The following is a 12,822-nucleotide window of genomic DNA, read 5'->3' on the forward strand; positions in this document are numbered from 1 at the left end:
AATAGTGCAATTCGTGGGAAATAAACGATTCTGATACGAAGTAGTGAGCCGGTTCGTTGTCTTAGGTGAACCGGTGACGCTTTCGCTGACCAAACTGGCTTCCGAGTCACGTGAGGGATGGGCAAAATCTGAACAGGAAGTTCAGGAGAGGGCGGTCTTACCTAAAAAGGAAGGCCACAACTAGTGTACGGTCTTTCGGTGATATTGAAGGGGACGGTGAAGATCTAGCGAACGTCACATCACCTTCTTTATTTGGATCCTTAATGTGGACATTAAACAATGTTTGACGCATAATTACAAATATCATTATCGAGATTTTCTCAGCAATGGAAATTGTCGAGATATATTAAAATTTTATTTTCGAAAAAATATCGTGAAATTTTTAATATATTTAATTTTTAAAAATATAAAGAATAAAAAACACTAAAAATATAAAAAAATTTAAGTATCACATGAATAACATGATATTATCATGATAAAAAAAATGATAGTTTCCCCTTTTTTTTGCATTATGTATGTTTTTGAAAATCACACAGTAAAATCATCTAAGTGAGACTGGACGTATTACGAGGGAATTCCACACGTAAGAGGCATCCAACTGATCACAAACCTTGAGTGTTCTTAGGCTATGGTAGAGAGTCTGCTTGGTATTGACAGGTAGCTAGTTCACAAGTGGCCCTTGAGGGCACCAAGGATCATACTACTCATCAAACATGGTCTAAAATAGTCTATGCTTTACGTTTAACACCCTTTCATTCATGTGATCCGAGGTGGTTTTTGAAGGATCGAGATGGAGGAATTGAGTTCACTAAAAGATCGAGATGTAGGAATTGAGTTTACAATCTTTTTCAAGGGGGATTTGCTCACTTCAAATGTGCTATCCTGGTAAGTGAGTCTTCTCTCTTGTTTATAGAAGAGAGAGTTATATGCAGGGAGGTTTACTCCTTCTTGGGTTGCCCGTAACCTAGCATGAATCAGTTACATCATTTCACCTTGAGCTTATCTAAAATGAAGAGTGTCATTCTGGATAAGGCCCTCAACTTGTGTGGTTTCATCCATTAGGAAGAGAGTAGACCCACCTCTCTCTTCAACGAGTGAGACCCTCCGAGAAACATGATCGCAGAGATCTCATCAGATCAACATCTCCCACTTGGCCATGTGAAATAAATCAAGATGCAGGATTTAGCCTTCCAGTATTGAAATATTTCTCTTGCATCAATATTCCTGAAATGAGTTATATTTTTTCAGTTTCTCATCCAAACATATGTCTTTGTTAGACATATCTTAATCTCATACATGATACATGTTTCGAGAATATTTTCTCTGATATACCCTTTGTTAAAAGATCATCAATCATATCATATGTAGGTAAATAAATGACTTTGATTTCATTCATTTCAATCATATCATGAATATAATGGTACTTTATCATTATATGTTTACTTTTGAATTATCAATTTCACTCTTCATAAGAGATATGACAGTCTAATTATCATAATAAATTTGGATTGGCTCGTTGGTTATTTTTTATTTTAAATCATTAATAAAGCAACTTATTCAAACGGCAAATGTAGTAGCTGCATTGCATGCAATATATTCAGCTTCCTGAGTATGTTACGCTACACAGCCTTGTTTCTTACAAGACCAAGAAACTGCTCCTCCTCTGAGGAGGAAAACATATCCAGAGGTTGATTTACTATCATCTCTATTTTAAGCAAAGTCAGCATCAGAATACCCAGTTAATTCTAAAGAATCAACTTGAAAATATAGTTTCAAGTTTATAGTCCATTTTAAATATCAAAATATTCTTTTTACTAATTGCAAGTATGGCCAACCAGGATTACTCTGGTAGCGACTAACGAAGCCAATAGCAAAGCTGATATTAGGCCTTTTGCATAGCATATCTTACATCAAGCTTCCAACAACTTGTGCATAAGGGACATTTAGCTTTTCTTGTCCATCACCTAGACTATCATTCTTACTCAACTTACACATTTTACCATAAGTGTTCTAACTAGCTTACAATTACTCGTTTTAAATTTCATGAGTATCTGATTTAGATATCTTTCTTGTCTTAGGCTTAAAAGTCTAGAGTTTCTGTTTCAAGTGATTTTAATTCCAAGAATATAGGATGTTTCTCCTATGTCTTTCATTTCAAACTGAGAATTTAACCATGACTTGGTTTTGACAATCATGTTATTGTTATTTTCAGTCAAAAAAATGCCATCTACATATAGTGAGAGAATAGCAAATTTACTCTCACTTTTTTAGACATAAACCAGTGGTCAATTTTATTTGCCACAAAGCCTAAAGATGTGATAGCCTTATGATACTTCAAGTACTACTAACGTGGTGATTGTTTAAGTCCGTATAAAGATTTTTTCAACCTATATACTTTATCTTCTTTACCTTTAATTATGTATCCTTCAGGTTGTGCCATAAATATTATTTCAATCAGCTCACATTAAGAAAAGCAGTTTTTATATCTATTTGATGTAGATCTAGGTTATAATGAGCTAAAATTGCAAAAATTATCCTTATTGAGGTGAATTTTGCAACACATGAATATGTGTCAACATAATCTAATCCTTCTTTCTGAGAAAAAACCCTTAGCAACTAATATTGCTTTAAATTTGTCAATGCTACCATTGGACTTGAATTTCTTTAATATTCATTTATATTCAATGGCTTTCCTTTTCTCAAGTAACTCGATCAATTTTCAGACTTGGTTTTTCTCAATGAACTCAATTTACTCATTCATGGCTTTTACTCGGTCTGTTGACTCGTGTGAATTTATTGTCTCACCATATGACAGGTTATCTACTGTGTCATCTATGTTTAAAGCATAATAAAGTTCGTCTGATAGGTAGACATAATAGTCATCTAAGTAAGACGGAGGAGCTCTAGACCTTTTATGCCCAACCTGAGATTGTTGAGATGAAGTAGAAGGAACGATTTCACAAGGTTTGTTGTTACTTATAGGTTCTTGCATGTCATCAGAATCATATTGCAGATCAAGAGGATTGTTTCCATTTATTTCTGGAATAACTTCTTTCATGTTTTGATCTTCTAAGAAGATTACATCTCTACTTTCGATTAAACCCTTATTTAGGTGGTAAAATCTATAGTCTTTAAATCCTTTGGGATATCCAATAAATATACACCTTATAGATCTAGTATCGAGTTTATGTCTTGATCGCTCTATAACCTTTATATGAGTTATAGAAACCTATCTGCGAAGGTGACTTAAATTGGATTTTCTTCTTATCCATAATTCATAAGGTGTGGAGACAATAGCCTTACATGGAACTCTATTTAGAACATATGTTGTTGTATGTATAGTTTCTCCCCAAAATACTTTGGGTAATGAAATGTTAGATAGCATACATCTAACCATATCAAGAAGAGTCCTTTTAAATCTTTGAACAACACCATTTTATTGAGGTGTGTCAGGAGTAGTAGTTTGCGGTCTGATCTCATTGGCTTTGCAATATTCAGATAATTTATTTGAGGTATATTCTCTTTTCCAATCAGACCATCAAACTTTAATCTTCCTACCAAGTTGGATCTCAACCTCTTGACAATATTTCTTAAATTTATCTAATGCTTCATACTTATAAGTGATAAGATATATATAACTGTATCTAGAAAAGTCATCAATAAATGACATAAAATATTACATTTCTTTATAAGTTGGAGTCTTAAAGGGATCATAAATGTCAGTGATTATGATTTTTAATAATTCTGATGCTCTAGTAACATTTTGTGAAAATGGTTTTCTTATCATTTTTTCATAGATACAAAGTCCATGTCTATGAAATAAAGACTCATTAAATTTAGGGATTAATTTTAAATAAACAAGTTTCATCTTTTTTAAGTTAATGTGTCCAAGTCTTTGATGTCAAACATTTACATCCACATGGAAGACAATATCGATATAAGTAAAAAGTGATGAAACTTTATTTATATCAAAATCATTGATTTTAAATAGTCTATTATTTTTGTCAAAAATAACATCAAATAGAATGCGTCCATGTTTTCTCATGGTGACTTTCCCTGGGTGAAATCTAACCTCAAAACCTTTGGTAACTAGGGCCAGGACATACACTAAATTCTGCCTCATTGACAGTATAAATAGAACATTGGATAATAATACATTATTTTTAGAAGTTTTAAACCTATACGTCCTAATACCCATAACATCAGAGTAAGTATTGTTGCCCATGTACACCCGATGTTCACCAGGCTGGTACTCGACCATGTCCACATTCTCTCCTTAGTTATTGCTATATGTCATGTTGCCCCATAGTCCACCCACCAACCGGAAAGAGCTTGGTCCGTATAAGAGCATTCTGATATCATGCATATTATATCTCGCATCTCCTTTTGCTGGTTTTTTCTATTGTTACTGCCAGTGTTGTTGTTTGACTGGCTCCTACAATCTCTCTTGAAGTCTCCAGTTTTTTCACACTTGAAGCACTTCACTTTTGAGGCGGCTGCCTGCCGCTTGCGAAATGTTTGACCTCTTTTCTTATCAAAATTGCCATTGCCTTTAAAGTATTCCTTCTTAAATTGTGGACATCTAGAAGGGCTATAGCCTTGAGAGGGGTCATCTTTGGCAAAGTGTAATTCATTTTTTCTATCTTGTTGCATGCATTACTACTCAATTTTTAATTAAGCGGGAAGCTCCTTCAAGGTTAAGTTTTTAGAGCTTAACCTAAGACTTGTTTGTACCATCTTTCATGTGGATGGTAGACTATGTAGAATGGTAGATATCTGCATCCAGTCAAGAATCACATTCTCAACAATTGTCAGGTCCTTGGCCATAATAAGCATTTTATTGACATGGTCAACAACATTATTATTTTCTTGCATACAACATATATTATATTGTTCTAACAGAAGTTGAATGTGGGTTTTAGAAGTGGTGTCATATTTCTTAGAAATTGTTTCAAACATGGACTTAGTTGTAAGGTAATCTTCAAATACCCCAATGAGATCATCATCCATATAACTTAACATGATGATTCTAGCCAACATGTTGTCTCTTCTGTATTTTGTATACGAGGCTTTGACCTCGTCAGTGGCTACAATACCAAGATCTCTCATTTCAGTGGTGAGGGTATTCTTGATGCCCTTCAATGTTAGAACAAGAGGAATCCTCCTCTTTCAAATGTGAAAGTTTGTGTTAAGTTTGTCAGTTTTGGCTAATTCAGTGGCACACACCCTACTTGTCATTTTTTTGTGTTTGATTATATATATATATATATATATATATATATATATATATATATATATATATATATATATTTAAATGGCAAGATATGATAAGAATAAATTCACCTTCAACAAGTAGATAATCTGAAGAACATTAGTCAAAAGTACATGAAATATGACTTTCATAATTTAAAACTACAAAATAAGTGTAAAAGTTGATATGTCAATCAATTACTTAATTACAGAATAAATGAGGTAATCTGCACTTTTAAACCCTTTCTTGTAATTTCAGAAAGGTTTATAACAGAGAACTGCGAATAAAAAAATTCTGCAGGTAAAATGAATTCTAAAGAAAATAGGATATTTTCTGTAAAATATCAAAAAATTGACCCTATTTCAAAAAATTATTTTTCGAGTGCAAGTCTTTTTCTAGAATTACCAGAAAAATAAATATTGTTGTTGTAATTTAGGAATACAAAAGTAAAATTCAGCAAAGATAAATGGCACTGCAGTAATTTTTAACATAGGGATAGTACGGGTAATCAAATTAAAAGCAGGGATAAATTAGTAAATGAACAACATGGTGAATGACTGTAAATACCTGAAAAGACCAAGGGCAACAAGTAAATTCGCCTGTTTGGGGACATGACTAGAATTTCCAGTAAAGAACAGGGTTACTATGGTGTTTTTACCTATAAACATGTATAAATACCTTGTTCTCAAAAAAATCAAAAGCTTTTGGATGAAGCTTCTATCGGTTTTTCCTTTATTTTTCTGTTTCTCAATCGGCGAAGAACGTTGATCTGCTCTTTTTCGTTCGCCAAAAAAAATAGAAGTGGTCAACGCTCTACCGATGCTCTGCCTATATTCGCTTGTGTTCTCCTATCCTCTTTTGCCTGTTTTTGCAAAAAAAAAAAATAGATGCAAAGCCAGTTTGTGCTATGCCTGTGTTCGGCAGAAAAAATGGCAGAAGCAGTCGATGCAGGCTTGTGTTTTGTTTGTTTTATTTTGTTGTTGTTTTCAGTCGACAAAAGAAGTGTTGGTGACGGTTGGAAGTTTCTGGAGGAAATAGGTGTGCTAGATCCGATCTAATCGTTGGAAAAAATGCGATGTAAAGAAAAAAAATACGATGATTAGCCCCTTGTTGATTTTCCTTTTTGTTTTCTACCTACGATTTTTCCCTTTTTGTTTTATTTTATTTTTTCTTTTCCAGATCTATGGTTCAATCTTGTTGGGGTTAGGCGGTTAACCACTGATGTGGGGTTAGAACTTGCAATGTCCCACTACAAGGAAACGAGCAATAACAAGAATCGTGCATTTTTCTGGGGGTGGTCGCTGATGAAGAAAAAAAAATGTGCAGGCTAGTGTGCAGGAATCGGCGTCTGTAGAAGGTAGACCTTTTCTAATGAAAGAAAGAAAAGAAGGTAATCATTTCTCCCTCACCATTTCTTTAGTTTGATACTTTCCCTTTTCGAAAGGGATGAGGCATTCAGTTTTCTCAAATAGAGGTTGCTTGGTGTAAAAAAAAAATCTCTTTTGTTTAGAAAAACTTGTATGCCCCTTTGTGCGATAAACCATCCAGTTTAATCACTTAACCGGATGGATCGTCGGGCAAAAGAAAATAAAAATTCTTCTACTCGGGCAAAAAAATAGATTTCTTTCACTCCTCCCCTTTCCTTTTATTATTAGTTGTATTTATCTATTAAAGAAAATGTGTTCCTCATCTGGTTTGATTCCTTTTTCTGCTATAAACGATCCGGATCACTATGTTGAATGAGTGGCCGAAAAAAAATGCGATGCCTTAAAAACTCGTAGAATTTTTTTTTATCCCTTTTTTTTTATTTGATTTCAGATTGCCTGATACAGGGGGTCGCTAGTTACTGGCAACCCTCTAAGATGTGGAAGAAAATAGCATATTTTTTAAAAAAAATAAGGGTTCACAGATTACTGGCGACCCAAAAAGGAAACTCCGCCTCCGTTGTGGAGGACGTTTGCAAGCAGGGACTATCACCAACAAACCCAGTACTGGGTCTGTGTCTGCCTGATAATATTAACAGAAGCAGAGGTCGCCAAAATCTGGAGGCCTCTTCTTTTCCTTGAACTGAGGTCGATTGTCGATGGCTCTCGAGTCGTGATAGGCAATGGAGATGGCGTTATGGAGGAGCCTCTGTATGCATACACCAGACTCTGATACCAACGAAGGATCGAGATGGAGGAATTGAGTTCATTGAAGGATCGAAGAGGAATTGAGTTTATGACCTTCTTCAAGGAGAGTTTGCTCACTTCAAATGTGCTATCCTGGTGAGTGAGCCATCTCTCCTATTTATAGAAGCGAGAAGCGAGAGTTATCTGTTGTAAGGTTTACTCCTCCTTGGGTAGTCGGTAACCCAGCATGAACCAATTACGTTGTTTCACCTTGAGCTTTATCTCGAATAAAGAACGTCATTCTAGATAAGGCCCTCAGCTTGGGCGGTTTCACCCATTAGAGAGGGAGTGGGCCCACCTCTCTCTTCAACAGGTGAAACCCTCTGTGAAACATGGCCAAAGAGATCTCATCAGATAAACCATTTCTATCCGGATTCAACTTCTTCAAATTAGCAAGGTCCAAAGGGTATCAACCTGGTTTGCCACCTTGCACACCAACTTTGCGAGGCATACCATATTCATTTCTTTTATACTCCTAATGTCAAGTCCTTTTCGTGGATTATAAATGCTATACCAGCACAAGAGGTGGGGATGGTGATTCTTGTTGTCCCTTGCCACAAGAACCTGCACAAAATTTTCTCAATGGTGGAGGATACGCTAGCTGGAAGCTGAAAGGAATCCATCCAATAAAGAGGCAACGATTGAAGAACTGTTCTGATGAAACTACCCTGCCATGACTCCATTTTAGTTCGAAACTTATGTAATAATGGTCCACACATTGCTTTTCTAAGTTTCCCTCTGAAGAGGGTCAGCCCCAAGTACGTGAGTGGGAGTTTACATACTACCACCCACAACACCTTGCTATAGTGTCTTTTATGCTATGAGGCATGTTGCAGGCGAGGAAAATAGTCTTTTCAACACTAATCTTGAGCCATGAAACTGCCTCAAAAGATGCCAAGATCTTCAGAATGTTATGATCTCTTAAAAAAAATAATGCATTGTTAGCATAAAATGATGATGTCACTTAAAGCTGTTGGAAAAAACTGGTTTTCCCACAAGTGTGAATCGATGGAGGCAATACAACGATGACAGACGAAGAAAGGTAAACCAACAGCGGAAACAAAAACAACACACAAAGATTTACATGGTTTCCTCTCAAACTGAGGTACGTCCACGGCGACCAATAGGTCAGCACCTTCCACTATCTTCAAACAGAGTTTACAAAGTGGCCAAAGAACATAAGCTCTTACAAACACACGAAGGTGTAACGAAATAAATAAAAGAGGATATACCTCACTGAAGAACAAAGAACAAATGCTCTGAAGAACTAACCTCACGAAGCTGTCCTAAAAGAAGTGTAGCAACATTTCTTGCTTTGTTCTCTTCACACCCTTTCGGTGCCCTAAAAGTGTTTCTCACACTTTCTTCTTGCTTTTTCATCTCTTACTTTTTCTCTCTCATCCATCTCTTAAATAGAGAATGAGACCCACATTTAATGCGCAAGACTAAACGTTTTGCACAACTTACAATGTGCCTGAATCGTCTTATCATAAATCACTATCTAGCAAATACTGCAAATCGTTATCCAGCGAGTACTGCAAATCGCTATCCAGCGAGTACTGAAACAAATCGTTAAGCAGCTTAAAGAACTAACCACAAATTGCCATCGACAAATCTCTGATTCTCAAAAACTCTGAACAGCTGAATCGTCATTTAGCTGTGAGGACTTCTACAAATCGCTATCCAGCGAATACTCCAAAATTGTTCTTGAGAAGATCAAGCATCGTGCTTGGGAATTATGCTGCGATAATGAATATGCATCGAACTACTGATGATGTCATAAATGATCAGTTATTAAGCAATCCATTTTCAAGATAGATGGGTCCCATAAAGAGGGAAACCCAACATAAGCCACCTAAATCTAGGTGAGTGATAAGGCCCCCTTGTAGCTGACAACTTTAGGTTATTTATGTTCTCAGCGACGACTAGTAGAAACAGATATGGAGACATCGGGTCTCCTTGCCAGATCCTCTAGCTTCTCCAAAAAAGAGGCCTTACCTCTCCATTGTTTATCATTGCATAGGAGAGAGTTCTAACACAACTCATGATCTTCCTTTACCATATAATCTCAAAACCAAAAAACAATTATCTTCCAAAAAGTCCCAATCAACCGTCATAAGCCTTAGGTCTGTCTTATTTTTCTTAATTGCAAACATTGAGCCTTTCATCTCGTGCACCATGAGCACACTTTCGAGAATGCTACGCCCTTTAAGGAAGGCTTATTGGTTAGGACTAATGATCCTGTTCAGAATCCCCTTCATCCTATTGACAATAGTCTCAGTAAGCACCTTGTATATAAAATCACAACCAGACAAAATTTTAACAATCAGTCTGCCCCCTCCTTTTTAGGAATTAAGGTTATGTTTGTGCAATTGATTTTTTTCAGCAGTTTACCAGTATGGAAGAAGTTCTTGACTGCTTTGGTAACACCTACAAATATACCAAATTTTTTGAAAAAAAAAAGTGGGGAAACCATCTGGTCCCGGAGCACTATCCCCCTTCAAGCTTAAAGACTGTATTTTCGACTCATGTATGAGAAACTTCTTTCATTAAGAGAACATTGTTCTTTTCCTTTACTCCAGGGTCACTCTCCCGAGAATTCGTTGCTTGTCGTATAAGTCTTGCCGAATTGACTTTCGAAATATTTAATCGTCTCCTCTTTTATCCCTTCCATCTCATCGACTGTTGTACCATCATCCAAAGGTTATGTGATTTCTCTTCATCTGGCTAAATTTCTTTTTGTTATAGCCAATCTGGTTGCCAGCATGAACATGGCACATCCCCTAGGTTCAATTTTCCCCAGCTATCCTTAATGATTAGTTTACATTCTTCTTTGAGAGCCCAACACTGAAAATTTTGAAGGATGAGTAATTTCAAATGTGTGTGTGTGTGTGTGTGTGTGTGTGGGTGGGGGGGATGATTAGTTTACATTCGTCTTATCATCTCCATCATACTTGCGCCCTTCCTTTCCATCAGTGACCTATACTCTGATGCCTCTTCCCACCTACCTTTGTTGCAAGCATAAGTGTAAAAACACCTCCATCTCCACAATCCCCATCGACCAAAATTGAACCAACAGAGTTTCCCAAAGCAAGCTCACGGCGCCGACTGCAGGCACCAAGCATGCACCACCTCTTGCTCTTGCGTGCATCTTGGCCAACAGATCTCGTGCCTCATCAAGTAAACCAGCCTGGCCAAGAAGGTCCACCATGCATCCATCCATAATGTCTTCCATCTGGTTCAATGCCAAATTCATTGGCCATGCGTTCAAAGTACTGCCAGCCCTTCTCTACCATACCAGCATAGTTACAGTCTGACAACACTAATTATATCGGGCGTAACTCCAGAATTCACAATGCACTCGAAAAGCCCGAGTGCTTCCTTAGCTCGCCCATGCCTGCCATACCCTGCAACCATTGAGCTCCAACTGATCAGGGTATGCCCTCGATGCACAAGATTGTTCAATCCATGTTACCACATTTAGCATACATATTGGTAATTGCAGTAGACTCCATCACTCCACAGCCTGAGAAGTGCCTAACCAGGTAACCATGGATTCACTTGCCGGGGTCCAACCTCGCCATTCGAGCACAAGCAAGCAGACCACACACCAAGGAACCAGCATCCGGCACCACATTCTCCTCCTGCAGAAGACCCAATGCTTGCCCACACAGCCCACCCTCAACAAGCCTAGCCATCCAGTCGAAAAACTGGCAAGCAGGTTCGAACCCACTGCAGTTGAGAAATGTGTCCAAAAGTGACGTCTACACCGATGCATCGATATCTATCCCTATATTAAGGCAGTAAGAGAACACCTTCATCACATTCTCCAGACACAGACTCACACCGCATGCCTTGATCAACCCCACAAAGGTGCCCTCATTGGGCTTCTCAGCCCCAGAAACACCTCAAAAGCCTCTTCTTCAAGTCCACTACACTCACCCACACATCATCGCAGGTTGGGATCACTGGTTGGAGACCACAAATAACCTTAAAAATTTATGGGTTGTGGCGTTCGTGCATAATTGTATGTGAACTTCATGACATATATGCGACGTTCCAAAGTTAGAGAGTAAAACTTGGTTCGCATAAAATTATGTGCTAACTTCATGATATATGTGTGAACTTCGCTACATGTGTACAATATTTTGAAATTTGAGATTTACATGAAGTTCAGACATAATTTTATGCGACCTTCATGATGTCCTCAAGAAAAAAAAAACGTGTGGATCTCCTTTTAAGTGGGAGATTGTGTTATCTATGTCGTACAAACTTCGTTAGTTTTGCACATGGGAGGGTTAAAAAGGTTATAGTAAAATTGGGTATTTACAAATTTGGGTATTTCAAAAAAACGGGTGATATTTTCTGTCCAGTACAGTTTATTTTTCATATTTTAAATGTATACCTAAGTTTATGTCTTGGTTGATTTTTATTCTTTATCATTAACAATTTTTTTAATTTAGACCCTCATTTACCTAGCGCCCAGCCATATGGATGGGACGTTGCACCATCCCAGTAATTTTATAAAACGGACATGTATATGATCTTTATACCTAAAAATCGTTGTAGGGTGTAAGAATTATGGGTTCTAATCCAAGATTCAACATGAATCAAACCCGAGATCTAACAACAGTAAATCTATTTTAAAGTTTTCTTGGTTTTTTTTTAAATATAACTATCCGTGTTCTAAACTTTCCATCAAGCAAATAAGTTTGTTTTGCCGATATTTTGAATAAGACGGAATTTCATCATATTTTTTCCAAAGTAATATAAACAAAAGGGGGTGTTGGATGACCATGGTCCTATTCCACTGCTATAAACAGAGGCGGAGGAGGGCATAATCTAAGCATCAACCCCCAAAGAGTGAAAAGATCATGTGCAATATAATTGCACAAATATTTGTGCATTAAGCACCTTATCACCCTCCTTCTTGAGGACTGTCAGGTGTAGGGCCCAAGACTTGATGGATGGCGATCAGGTGCGTAATGCACAATTTTTGTGCAATCATATCATATTTGCACCCGATCCTCTTGATTTCTCCAGGCACTTTTTTTCATCTAGGGCCTGAAAGAGAGCACCGTGGAACTCAAGTCCGACCACCCCACTGGAATTGTTTCCACGGAAAGGAGGGGTGGCCCCTTGAAAACGAGGTCCTCTTTCCAAAGAGGATCTCGCGTTTGTGTTTGGGTCCCACGAAAATGCATGGGGTTTTGTGCATTTCTGCAGAAACCTGGAGGAGGCACACAAATGGGCCCCTATTTTGTGTTACAATCAATGTTGTCAGTATCGGTATAGGCCATGTATCGTTTGGCTAACGATTGAAATGAATCGGCCGAATACTTTGAATCGGCCAAAAAATAATTAAAAAATATTACTTGTCAATCAGAACGTGACACATGT

This window comes from Nuphar pumila, chromosome 3 (genome assembly GCF_984573655.1).
Source record: "Nuphar pumila chromosome 3, dmNupPumi1.hap1.1, whole genome shotgun sequence".
Taxonomy (NCBI): Eukaryota; Viridiplantae; Streptophyta; class Magnoliopsida; order Nymphaeales; family Nymphaeaceae; genus Nuphar; species Nuphar pumila.